General features: G+C 41.7%; 1 protein-coding gene across 2 annotated transcripts in view; it reads right to left on the reverse strand.

The window, feature by feature from the left end:
* The window catches only part of slc38a3b (solute carrier family 38 member 3b), a 59,764-nt gene extending 46,443 nt beyond the window's left edge, over positions 1 to 13,321 (reverse strand). The window contains exon 1 of one of the 2 annotated variants that reach the window (XM_046310611.1): positions 12,974 to 13,321. The gene's annotated coding sequence lies outside the window, so the exon portion shown is untranslated. The remainder of the gene's footprint in view (positions 1 to 12,973) is intronic. The other variant, XM_046310610.1, reaches the window with a different exon arrangement.
* Between the last annotated feature and the right edge of the window lie 539 nt (positions 13,322 to 13,860).

Here is a 13,860-nt window from a genome sequence, read left to right on the forward strand (position 1 = left end):
ATGTAAATGTACTCTTGTTACAGAGATGGGTCCACAGGTACGACGTCTTCCATCTTTACACACGCACACTTCTTTCCATATTGGTATATTTATCGTAGGTTGTTATGACGCTGTATTTACACTGTACCGTATGTGGCCCTGTGCTATTTGTTTCCTTACTCCTGAGAGCATGGCAACTGACCTACAGCTGGCATCCGTAGCCCCACCCAACCCAAACAAACACACAAACCAGGAGTCTATTCACTAGGATCCAAAAGGAAGCAAAATGGCTGAAACGGAACTAGCTTGTTTTCATTGCAAAATATTTGCTACAGTTTGCTAGTGTCCACTAATGAATACACCCCAGGCATCCCTGAGTTTCGTCCTGTGAATCAGGGGGGAAGTTAAGGTGAGTGGGCACCATTAGTAATCGTAGGTGTCTTTCCATTTTTACACCAGAGTCAACATAGTTAATCAGCCAGTATTGACCTGCTCTGGTGCCACACAGAGCCACATGGGAGGTTAACAAACATTTAATCAGCACCAGCCCCCTGCCTGGCTGTCTTGCAGGTGCTGCTGCCCCTGGGAGAGGAACAGAGGCATGGATGTGCATACAGTACCACACTATGTACCACATCCGATCCCGGAGGAGGTTGTATACATTACCACACCTCCTTGCCCTTCCAAATAAAATATACAGTACCAGTCAAAAGTTTGGACACACCTACTCATTCAAGGGTTTTTCTTTATTTTTACAATTTTCTACATTGTAGAATAATAGTGAATACAGCAAAACTATACACATATGGAATCATGTAGCAACCCAAAAAATGTTAAACAAATATATATTTTAGATTTTAGATTCTTCAAGGTAGCCACCCTTTGCCCTGATGACAGCATTGCACACTCTTGGCATTCTCTCAACCAGCTTCACCTGGAGTACCTTTCCAACAATCTTCACGTGGTTCCCACATATGCTGAGCACTTGTTGACTGCTTTTCCTTCACTTTCCTTCATCCCAAACCACCTCAATTGGGTTTGGTCGGTTGATTGTGGAGACCAGGTCATCTGATGCATGTTGGGTCATTGTCCTGTTGAAAAACAAATGATAGTGGGACTAAGCGCAAACCAGATGGGATGCCGTATCGCTGCAGAATGCTGTGGTAGCAAAGCTGGAAAAGTGTGCTTCGAGTTCTAAATAAATCACTGACAGTGTCACCAGAAAAGCACCCTCACACAATCACACCTCCACCTCCATGCTTCACGGTGGGAACCACACATGCAGAGATGTTCCGTTCACCTAATCTGCATCTCACAAAGAAACAGCGGTTGGAACCAAAAATCTCACAGACCAAAGGACAGATTTCCACCGGTCTAATGTCCATTGCTCGTGTTTCTTGGCTGTCCATTGCTCATCTTTCTTGGCCCAAGCAAGTCTCTTCTTCTTATTGGTGTCCTTTAGTATTGGTGTTTTTTAGCATCAATTTGACCATGAAGGCCTGATTCACAGTCTCCTCTGAACAGTTGATGTTGACATGTGTCTGTTACTTGAACTCTGTGAAGCATTTATTTGGGCTGCAATTTCTGAGGCTGGTAACTCTAATGAACTTATCCTCTGCAGCAGAGGTAATGCTGGGTCTTACTTTCCTGTGGTGGTCCTCATGAGAGCCAGTTTCACCATAGCGCTTGATGGTTTTTGCGACTGCACTTGCAGAAACGTTCAAAGTTCTTGACATTTTCCGGATTGACTATCATTAATGTCTTAAGTAATAATGGACTCTCATTTATCTTTGCTTATTTGAGCTGTTCTTGCCATAATACGGTCTACGGTCTTGGATTTACCAAATATCTTCTGTATACCACCCCTGCCTTATCACAACACAACAAATTGGCTCAAACGCATTAAAAAGGAAAGAAATTCCACAAATGAACTTTTAACAATGCTCACCTGTTAATTGAAATGCATTCCAGGTGATTACCTCATGAAGCTGGTTGAGAGAATGCTAAGAGAAAAATTGTCATCAAGGCAAAGGGTGGCTACTTTGAAGAATCTCAAATGTAAAATATATTTTGATTTGTTGAACTCTAGCTCAGTATGTGTAGCCCATTTATCTGATGCTGTCTGGCCAACAATACTATTCCCCTCAAATACATTGGCTACACATTGTAAGACAGAGGGGCGCTGTTTTGCTCGCTCGGATGCTTTCTCCGGTGAGATAGTTTCAGCCACTTGTGAATTGAATTAAAGTTGGCTGGAAGCTGGAAAAGCTGGAATTATTTTGGACGAACAAGTGAATGTAACCTACTTTTGAATACGTGGTGCGTCCAATGGGCTAATAAACTAACCTTCCCCTAAAGTACATTTAAATACATTTACCAAAATTATACATTTACTCCTTTCCATACAGAAATAAATAAAGTAATTCAAAATACTTCACCAGAAAGCATGACTTAGGTATAGAGGATCATTAGCTTATTTTGTTTCAAATCACAAGCTTGTACTACAGTATGACTCTTTGGGAAGCCCACAATTTGGGCAGTACACGTGGCAATAGGACTAGCTGATTATTGAGTTGTGGCTGTCAGTGAAAAGCATCTAAAATGTGTTAAGATAATGTGTCTGGAGTATAATAAATACAAATGTTGAGACAAGATGAAGGGGAGGGGTGTGTGGCAAAGATATAGGCATGCCTCTCTCCAGAGTGCATGCACTCAGCTTTCCAGAATGACTCGGCTGTCTCCCGCCAATTCTTGCACATTCACTGTTTCATTGTGTGCATTGTTTGCCCTTTGATTGTTTATTTTTAATCAACTCCCCATTACATACAGTTGAAGTCTGAAGTTTACATACACCTTAGCCAAATACATTTAAACTCCTGACATTTAATCCTAGTAAAAATTCCCTGTCTTAGGTCAGTTAGGATCACCACTTTAATTTAAGGATGTGAAATGTCAGAATAATAGAAGAGAGAATGATTTATTTCAGCTTTTATTTATTTCATCACATTCCCAGTGGATCAGAAGTTTACATACACTCAATTAGTATTTGGTAGCATTGCCTTTAAATTGTTTAACTTGGGTCAAACGTTTCAGGTAGCCTTCCACAAGCTTTCCACAATACGTTGGTTGAATTTTGGCCCATTCCTCCTGAGAGCTGTAGTGACTGAGTCCGTTTTTTAGGCCTCCTCACTCGCACATGCTTTGTCAGTTCTTCCCACACATTTTCTATAGGATTGAGGTCAGGGCTTTGTGATAGCCACTCCAATACCTTGACTTTGTTGTCCTTAAGACATTTTGCCACAACTTTGAAAATGTGCTTGGGGTCATTGTCCATTTGGAAGACCCATTTGTGACCAAGCTTTAACTTCCTGACTGATGTCTTGAGATGTTGCTTCAATATATCCACATAATTATCCCTCCTCATGATGCCATCTATTTTCTGAAGTGCACCAGTCCCTCCTGCAGCAAAGCACTCCCACAACATGATGCTGCCACTCCCGTGCTTCACGGTTGGGATGGTGTTCTTCGGCTTGCAAGTCTCCCCCTTTTTCCTCCAAACATAACAATGGTCATTATGGCCAAGCAGTTCTCTTCTGCCAGAGGAGATTTCTCCAAAAAGTATGATATTTGTCCCCATGTGCATTTGAAAACCGTAGTCTGGCTTTTTTATGGCGGTTTTGGAGCAGTGGCTTCTTCCATGCTGTGCGGCCTTTCAGGTTATGTCAATATAGGACTCGTTTTACTGTGGATATAGATACTTTTGTACCTGTTTCCTCCAGCATCTTCACAAGGTCCTTTGCTGTTGTTCTGGGATTGATATGCACTTTTCGCACCAAAGTACGTTCATCTCTAGGAGACAGAACGCGTCTCCTTCCTGAGAGAGATGACTGCTGCGTGGTCCCATGGTGTTCATACGGGGTACATTCAGGCGTTTGGAAATTGCTCCCGAGGATGAACCAGACTTGTGGAGGTCTACAATTGTTTTTCTGAGGTCTTGGCTGATTTCTTTTGATTTCCCCATGATGTCAAGCAAAGAGGCACTGAGTTTGACGGTAGGCCTTGAAATACATGCACAGGTACACCTCCAATTGACTCAAATGATGTCAATTAGCCTATCAGGTGCATGGTGTTCCCTCTGACACTGGTGTGGCTGGCTTCCGGGTTAAGAGGGCAGTGCGGCTTGGTTATGTTGTGTTTCGAAGGACGCACAGCTTTTAACCTTTGCCTCTCCTGAGTCTGTACAGGAGTTGCAGCGATGAGACAAGATGTAACTACCAATTGGATACCACAAAATTGGGGGGTAAAAGTAACCATACAGAAATACAGCCGGTATGGTGCATTTTAATCAAATGTTATTTGTTTAAAAATAGTCATGTTAAAATATATTACATTACACATTACGCATTTTAAACTTCACGCCAGTGACACTTCTGTATAATCAATACAATCGATAAGAGTGGGAAAAACAGTGCTTATGGTTGTGATAAAAACACCACAGCATTAACGAGTAGTAATCAAATACAGACAACACTTTCTAAAAGCCTATTTCACACTATAGCCTGCTGAATTCACAAGATAACTTCACTTTCATTAGGATTTCAGCACAAATGAAAATTTTCGCATTGACTTGCACATGGATGGATGTTTCAGCATTGTCTCAATGAAAAGTTCAGCATTCACTAGCCACGTGTGACATGCACGAGCAGTTACAAACCTGCTAGTGTTAGCGGCAGGCGGACAAGCAATATCGTAGTACAGATGTAGCCTGAGCTGGAATGTGAAACTAACTGAAAATGGTCAGCTTTAGAAAACCCGGAGTAGATCTAGCTTGCTTCATAGGACACACCTCTGACATGAGGTGAGTTGAAAGAGCCTGAGTGCTGTCATTAATCGAGCACGGAGCCGGGGGTGAGAGTGGCTAAGTGGGCAATGGGCACATGTGGATGGATGAGGAGATGCCCACTGCCCAGGCCGTGTGTCAGGAGCAGCCACCACGAGGTGCCAACACAAAGATCCTGGTAGTGCCTGCTCCTCACCCTCCTTAGCCACGTGCCCGCTGAGTGCTCAGAGACAAAGGGACACATGATCACTTTCCCTCCTGCCTGGCAGCCCTCTGAATGGGATGGGACCCTCTGCAGTCCACATTGGCAAAGTTGACAATAGGGTGTGTGTGTGTGTGTGTAGGAGGGTTATTGTCTCTCTCGTTGCAGAAGCAGGTTATGCAACCTACAGTTTAAAAAAACATGAACTCATACTGAACATTTGCTTTGACATGACGACATCATCGCTTGTGTTATGCGGCTTGTGATTACGTGAGTAATGTTAATCAGCAGTATAATGCCAATATAAAATATTTGGCATCATTTGTGTGACGATTCATTTGTGGGGCAAAATGTTCTAGTTTGGATTTGCATCTCTTCCTCCCTAGATGAACCTTGGGCTGTCTGTAATGTACTTTTCCCATCAGCAGTTTGTTCATAGTTGTTCGCTAGTTTGTTACCTTGTATTTCAGAGAGAGTGGAACCAAACGGTTTTCCAGCAATAGAACTGGGATGAACGCTGTAGACGTCTCACCCACCATCCCATTCTCACACTGCCTGGGCTTACGCCTCCCAAATTAGGGTTGTGTTTTTCACCTTGTCGGCTCAGGTATTCAAACCAGCAACCTTTCAGTTACTGGCCCAACAGTCTAACTGCTAGGCTTACCTGACACCTTAAAAGTGTGCACGGAGATACATACACAGGAAACACAGCCAAGTGGACTGGATCCAGCGACTGTGTGATGGGATTGGGATGCCCCTGGGCCATGGGCACAGACAGTCCACGTTGAGAAATGCAGCTGTTCTTCTCCGTTACATGTCTCATCAAATTCTGTCACGTCAGGCGACAATTATAATAGCTCGCGGGAAACCATTGAAATGTACTGAAGCCAGGGTGACATGATATTTGACATGTAACCCAGTGATCCCACTGTAATGGAAAACCATGATAGCTGTGGTACTTTCCATAGACCATTTGTATTTTTTTTATTATGGATTATGTTGGAGAGGCTTCCATTAAAGAACACCCTCTGAGTGCTGTTACCCTTCCTGGGGTCCAGCAAAATTAAGGCAGTTGATACAATTTTAAAAACATTACAATAAATTCACAGATTTCCCAACACACTGTTCACCCTCAGGTGCTTACTCCACCACCACATATCTACAGTACAAAATCCATGTGTATGTATACGTCTGTGTGGCTTCACAGTCCCGCTGATCCATAAGGTGTATTTTTATCTCTTTTTTAAATCACATCCTACTGCTTGCATCAGTTACTTGGTGTGGAATATTCTTTATTTGACCTTTATTTAACTAGGCAAGTCAGTTAAGAACAAATTCTTATTTTCAATGACAGCCTAGGAACAGTGGGTTAACTTCCTGTTCAGGGGCAGAACAACAGATTTGTACCTTGTCAGCTCAGGGGTTTGAACTTGCAACCTTCCGGTTACTAGCCCAACGCTCTAACCACTAGGCTACCCTGCCATGTAGTACTGTGCACCTCACATAGTCTGTTCTGGACTGTGAAGAGATCCCTTGTGGCAGGTTTTTTGGGGTAATTTTAAACTGAACCTTTATTTTACTAGGCAAGTCAGTTAAGAACAAATTCTTATTTTCAATGACGGCCTAGGAACAGTGTGTTAACTGCCTTGTTCAGGGGCAGAACGACAGATTTTTACCTTGTCAGCTCGGGGATTCAATCCAGCAACCTTTCAGTTACTGGCCCAACGCTCTAACCAATAGGCTACCTGCCGCCCCAAGGGTGTCCAAGCTGTGTGCCAGTAGTTCAAACAGACAGCTCGGTGCATTCAACATTCCAATACCTCTCATAAATACAAGTAGTAATGATAAAGAAAAGCTCTCCTCCACCTTGAGCCAGGAGAGATTGACATGCATATTATTAATGTTAGATCTCTGTGTACATCCCAGGGCCAGCTGTGCTGCCCTGTTCTGAGCCAGATGCAATTTTCCTAAGTTCCTTTTTGCACCTGTGGGGCAAAATGTTCTAGGTTGGATTTCATCTCTTCCTCTCTTGACCACACAACTGAACAGTAGTCCAGGTGCGACAAAACTAGGGCCTGTAGGACCTGCCTTGTTGATAGTGTTGTTAAGAAGGTAGAGAAGCACTTTATTACGAACAGACTTCTCATCATCTTAGCAACTGTTGTATCAATATGTTTTGACCATGACAGTTTAGCCACCTCAACTTGCTCAATTTTCACATTATTTATTACAGGATTTAGTTGAGGTTTACGGTTTAGTGAATGATTTGTCCCAAATACAATGCTCCTAGTTTTAGAAATATTTAGGAGTAACTTATTCCCCGCCACCCAGTGAAACTTACTGCAACTCTTTGTTAAGTGTTGCAGTCATTTCAGTCGCTGTAGTAGCTGACATGCATAGTATTGAGTCATCCGCATACATACAGTGGTTGCTCCACTAAAAGTTTTGCGATTATGCTGCAGGACTTAGAGGTAATTTGTGGTTTAGTACAGTACCCTGCGTCACTACTTCATTTCTTCAGGCCAGCACAAAGGGGAGTTAGAGCTCTGATTATGCTTTTGGTGTCTCTAGTACTGGAGCCTACTCCCGACCAGTCACATTGTACAGTGCCTTAGTGGCGCAGTGGTCTAAGACAGTGCAGCCTGTGTCGTTACAGATGCTGGTTCAATATCTGAGCCCGTCTCAACTGGGAGATCCATGATATGACTGTAGTTTTTGGTTTCTCTCCCTCGAAAAACAGAAATAAATCATTCTAAATAACAAACTGGCTTTATTTACAAATTAGTAACAATCTCACCCCATGTTCAAGAGTGGCCTTTTTGTCACTCATTTTACTTTATTTGAAAAATGAAATCATCTCCAAAATATTGTTACTTTTTAAACAAAGCACTTATTATTTTTATTAATTTTGAATTATATAAAAGCCCCTTGGACATTCTCACAGATATATTATTCACCCTATTGCCATCAGGACAATATATATCGTCATATGGGTCATGGCTCTCGAGTGGCACACAATGGGATTGCCTTGCAGTTCTCCAGCTGTATCCACTGAAATAGAGGTGGGCGCGTGAGGTTCAAGGCACGAGGGTAGGGTGCTTTATGTAATTCAAAATGACAATGCTTGTCTTTCATAATTTGGCCAGATATACTTGGATGTGTAGTGTCAGCGTTTTTTGCTGGAATGTCATGCCTAAATTTGCTAATCTTGCCAATGAAAAAAACATTAAAGTATTATTTGGTTTTGTGATGAATGAGCCATCTGATTCAATGAATGACGGAGCCGAGTTTGCTTTTTTCCCCAAAATATAATTTAAGGTGTTCCAAATCTTTTTACTATCATTCTTTATGGCATTAATCTTTATTTCTGTCACACCTTGATCTGTTTCACCTGTTTTTGTGCTTATCTCCACCCCCCTTCAGGTGTCGCCCATCATCCCCTGTGTATTTCTACCTGTGTTCTCTGTTTGTCTGTTGCCAGTTCGATTTGTTTGTGAAACCTACAAGCGTTTGTTCCCCTGCTCCTGTTTTCGAGTCCTTCCCGGTTTTGACCTCTCTGCCTGCCCTGACCCTAAGACTGCCTGCCGTCCTGTACCTTACTGTTATGGGATTTTTATGAATGACTAAATTATGTATACATTTGACTTAGAACTATAACTAAACAGAATACTACTCTGTCACTGTATGAATGTATGAATCATATTATAATCATAATACTGAATATAATGTGTGTAGTTTTAGTCAAGAATTAGAACAAGGACTTTCTGTTCCTTGTTAGAAACTAATGGAGCTATCATCAGACCGGCTGGAATACTATGTTCCTTACAGGACATTCTGTCCCCACCCAGGGAGGGGAGAGACCGTGGGCTGGTTGTAGATTGTTTAACAGGTGGCAGACAATGTGAGAAGGCTTGTGAACTATATTGCCATTGTATCTGAGAGGAGGAGGGACATTTATGACGAAATGTGAGGTATATAAACCAATGTACATGGTATTATGAGCAGAGCTCTCGAGAATAAACGCTATTGGCTAATTTTGGTGGCTGGTCTATGTCCATTTTATGCAAATAAGAACCTCTTAGAAACAGACAGTGTTTTAATTGAATTGGTTAATGAACACATAAGTAAATTAATCTAACACTTACCCCACCTCTCTGGATTATTGACCCCTGCCTGCCTTTGACCTGTTGTTTGCCTACCCCCATTTAAGGAATAAACTTTTGTTTCTTCAACACTGTCTGCATCTGGGTCATACCTTAAATGTGATGGTATCATAGTGTAGTTTCTTCTTTTTATTCAGTTTAGTCACATGATTTCTCAATTTCCATAGCATGGTGTAGTAACACATGGTTAATGGATGTAGTAGCTCTATGACAACACACTGGTGTAGAATGTGACATCTACACACAGAAGGTTAGTCAAGGTCAAGAGTCATAAGAAGAGCTCTAGAATATGGTGAGTGCCAGGCACGTAAGCAATATTAACAGAGCTACACAGATACTTTTCACCTAAAACCTGATCCAACCAAACAGACACAGGAGGAGTGCACTACAAAAGTGTTTTACCCCTTTCCTCAAACCAAGCAAACAAAGTGCAACCAAAGCATTTTCAAACCTGGTAAAAACACAACATGTGACAATTGTTTTACGCAAATGAACCCCTCCCTTTTACAAACCTGGTTAAGCAAAGCCAACACAAACCATTTTGTGATGCAAACTCCCTCCCTTCTCTCTGGTTTGGTTCTGGCAAACTTTCTGAGCTTACTTCATTATAGAGGTTAGCTGGTTACGTAGAATGTAGCTCTAAGAAACAGCCTAGTAACAGAGTGTTAGCCACAGGGCAACTTTGCAATAAGACTCCAGGCCCTTCTTCGCTTCTTCTGACACTTGAGGCACAACTTTGGGTCTGAGCCCAGGTCAGGACAGCTCCACTGGCTCAACTTACACTTGTGACTGTGCAAACTAAAGGTCTGCCTCACACGACTCTGTAACATCACACGCTCTGTCGGTCTCTGTCTGTGTGAGATTGCACTATACTGAACTCTGATTTACTCCGGTTATTCAAAGCTCCTGTCGGAATAAAACACCTTCAATCATAGCTGCGTGATCATAGTTTAATGTAGTGTTTTAATGAAGCGGTATATCAGGAGTTGAACAGCAGCAGCCAGAAGGCCAGTTTCCCTGTGAGGCTCCAGTAAGGCCTCTTTACAGCAGCTTTATACTTCAGCTGTTATATTGTTAGTCTTTCATGGAAGATCATAATATGATCTTATCTAAATATTTAAATGTTATTTCAGACATGTACGGTGACATACTACAGTACTGTACCAACTAGGAAAATTATACAGTCATAACTATCAGCATTCCTTCATGAAAGCAATGGCTTGTCATGGCATCCTTTGGAATATGCAGGGCTGGAAACCTCAACAGTACAACTTCAGTCAGGCACCAGCAGCTATATAAGGACCCTATAGGTGGCTGGAACAATACATAAAAAACAGAAACAAAGACGGGTAACTGTCCTGTGACTGGATCCATATAAATACAGTGTCAAATGACAAGGTCATGTCTGAAGGGGACCCATCCGGGCCAGATAGGGAAAGGACTGGGATAAGAATAAACTCCACTTTAAAGGAGCTGGCGGCTTGGCTCAAACAGAACTATTCACAGGGCTCTTCACTTCAGACTGACAGGAGAGCACAGCTGCCTCTTTCCCATCCAGCCTGGTCCCAGGACAGACCTACCAGCCACCCCTCCAAATCACAGGACAGACCCACCAGCCACCCCTCCAATCCCATCTTGAATGCAGAGCCAGGTCAACCAATCAGCTACTCCAACACGCCATGCCCTAGTTGGGGTGGGGGGGGGGTCAATGACTGGAGTCCTGCTTATCAGCCCTGTTCTCCAGCCTCACTGGTAAAGTTCTCTGTTTCATTTACCGACCGGGGAGAAAACGCAATAACTCCAAAACAGTGAAGAGATTGTTCACGTGCAAAATGTCCAAATGTCATCAGTTTAACCGGTTTTAAGGAAATGAAAAGCTGAGGAAAAGATGAAACATGTTTCTGATAAGACTTCAGTTTGTCTTGAGTGCATATTTGATGAAGTTGAAAGACTGTGTGCTTGCATTGACATTGACACAGGTAACACGTTACACACGCATTTGCATTTTCTCAAGAGGTGCTGAAAGAAAGTCATATTTCTCCACTCCTGTTTCCGAGACAAAGTTAACATTCGTTGTACAATTCTACTGCAAGAAATGCATAATTCTGCAGGAGTTAATATCATATTGTACTACATGTGAGATGTTATAGGCCTATAGTCAGTGTCCAGATTTCAGTTAACATTCTGCTAAACCCATATGAACTTAAATTATAAATATTATTTAATTAATCGATACCGGTATACTCGTGAGTGGGATTTCAAAGGTGCATGTAAACAGCTTATCCTGAATAAGACCTTACGAGTGTTATGAGCCACTATCTGGAATACTCTGAGCATGTAAACATGGCCATTGATTTATATATACACTAGATGACTGACAGGGGGTGCTGTTTTGAAGCCTCCACCTGTCTATCTTGGCACTTTCTAACCACCATTGTAACACATATTTTGGAAGCTATAGAAATACATTTATTAATGTCTACATTTGTTTTTGCCATGTTTATTATATTACAGACACCCTAGTGCATACATTTAAACAATAGTATATGAGCTAAACATTAACATAAAAAATATATATAAAAACATTTTCCTTTAAGTAAATTTTTTGGAAAGTTCTGTTACTGTCCCCACTACAACAACAACACACTTAAATACATGTAATTTAGTACTTAAAACATATAATTGACATACTGTAGAATTACATTCATTCCTAAGGAGGACTGCTTCTTCTGGGGAATGTCAATACGGCCGACCAGTGGCTTCAGAGCCTCTCAATGGCCAATACATAGCATAGGCAATCCAGGGTTTATATACATCATTGGTTGGAGTGTGGGAGGTAGGCATACTGGGAAATAAATGGTCCCCCATGCGGTCTATAATACTTATCCACTGCTACATTCCACATGACCAGGACTCATATTTCAACAAAGTATGGGCAAAGGCTACTTATACTGGCCTGAAAAAGCTTGTTTAAAATCAAAGAATGCCATTATGCACAGACTAAGAATCATGCACTTCATGTCCCTAATGTCTGAGGTACTATTGCTCCATTATGTGGGAGAGAGGGGGGACCTATATACACCAAGAGACTTGCTCTTTAAAAAATCTGATTGAATAGAAATAAATTGATTAGCACAATGGATATAATTTATCCCACATACCCATCACATGTTGTCTCATTCAGTGAGGGGGTTTCCTTACAAAATCATATACATAGACCATTATACCATTCATTTAGGTACTCTCAGGGGCCATGCATGCTCTGTTTTTTTGAATGGTTATGCTATCTGGCAATGAAACTTGAGTCACATGTGCCAACACACATGGAGTGCACAAGATATTCTTTAGGTGGCAAAATCAAATGGAAATGTGTTTTTTTATGTAGTCTTCAAGGCACCAAGGTCTGGACGAGTAAGACACAATGAAACGAAATGACAGTTTTCTTCTAAGAAGGCACATGTTGGTGACATTTGCGCTCACGCCATAGGCCTATTAATATTTGTGAGGGGAAAAACTAAACTAAGGCACATGAAATCGTATATGGTATATGCAGGCATTGCTCATTCATGTGAATAAGGAATGGTTATTTTTCTTTTTCATCGTCTTCACCAACGTGTTGGTAGTACGCGTCAATTGGGTTTCATAAATGGAATAGATTCTTGAACTTCAGTTTTGAATTAACTGTATTCAATTGTGGAACAATCAATCAAAACATTCGACAATTCAGTGATCAATGAATCGTGTTTCTTTACACAGAGGCAAAGCATTGAAATACTCTTAAAATCTTACCAGTTGAGTCGAGTGCCACGCTGTGAATTAATTCCGCGTTTAATTATATATTTTACAACTCTTTACTCTCAACGCTGTCTTCTTCTTTTCTTGACTCCTCGGTCTCTTCTCTTTTTTATCTCTGAGATAAGAAGGCGCACTCAATTATCTCATGTAGTTTGTAGTAAAAGAAAAATGTTCATTGAGAGATGAACCGCATTTGTAAATGGACTATAGCTGAGCTGTATGGCTTGTTTTAAGTTCCGCCCCCCTGCTATATATTCTATTCGTTCAAGGTTCCCACTCTCTGTGCGCGTGGTGAGGAAATAATCGGAAACGCACGGTGGGTTACTTTCATGTCCTTAGTTTTTACTGCCTGTAATGTACCGTAGCGAATTCGGTGGGTAGCCCTGATCCGGACTCGTCAAGCAAACACTATAACCATTACGCCAATATGTCCAAACCTTCTGATGAGATCACCAGGTGTTAGGTTAAGGTAGCTACAATACAAACCATACGATATGCATGCAGCAATGCCATGTAGGCTCATGTAGACTTAGTTAAAGCATTTTGGCAGGCTATTGGAACACCTCTCAGAACCGTATCCTACATATGTTAATCAAGCATCATGCCCTGTCTATTTACATCTGGGCCCCTCATGTTCAGATTGTTTTATGACCCCCACCACCATCAGAGTTGCCCATCCCTGATTTACATCATGAAATGTTATAGAGCTGGGTGGAGAGCAATATCTAGCAAATTGACATTCTTACGCTTCATGCAAGGCACTTGTACTTGGATATGCACGCCTAGTCGCCTACTATACCCATATTTGCCGGAGTCCCATTAAAGAGCCTAATTGGTTACCGTGCCATACTGAGATTTGTCACCAAGGTCTCTGTTGGACT

This window comes from Oncorhynchus gorbuscha, linkage group LG18, assembly GCF_021184085.1.
Source record: "Oncorhynchus gorbuscha isolate QuinsamMale2020 ecotype Even-year linkage group LG18, OgorEven_v1.0, whole genome shotgun sequence".
NCBI classification, from domain to species: domain Eukaryota; kingdom Metazoa; phylum Chordata; class Actinopteri; order Salmoniformes; family Salmonidae; genus Oncorhynchus; species Oncorhynchus gorbuscha.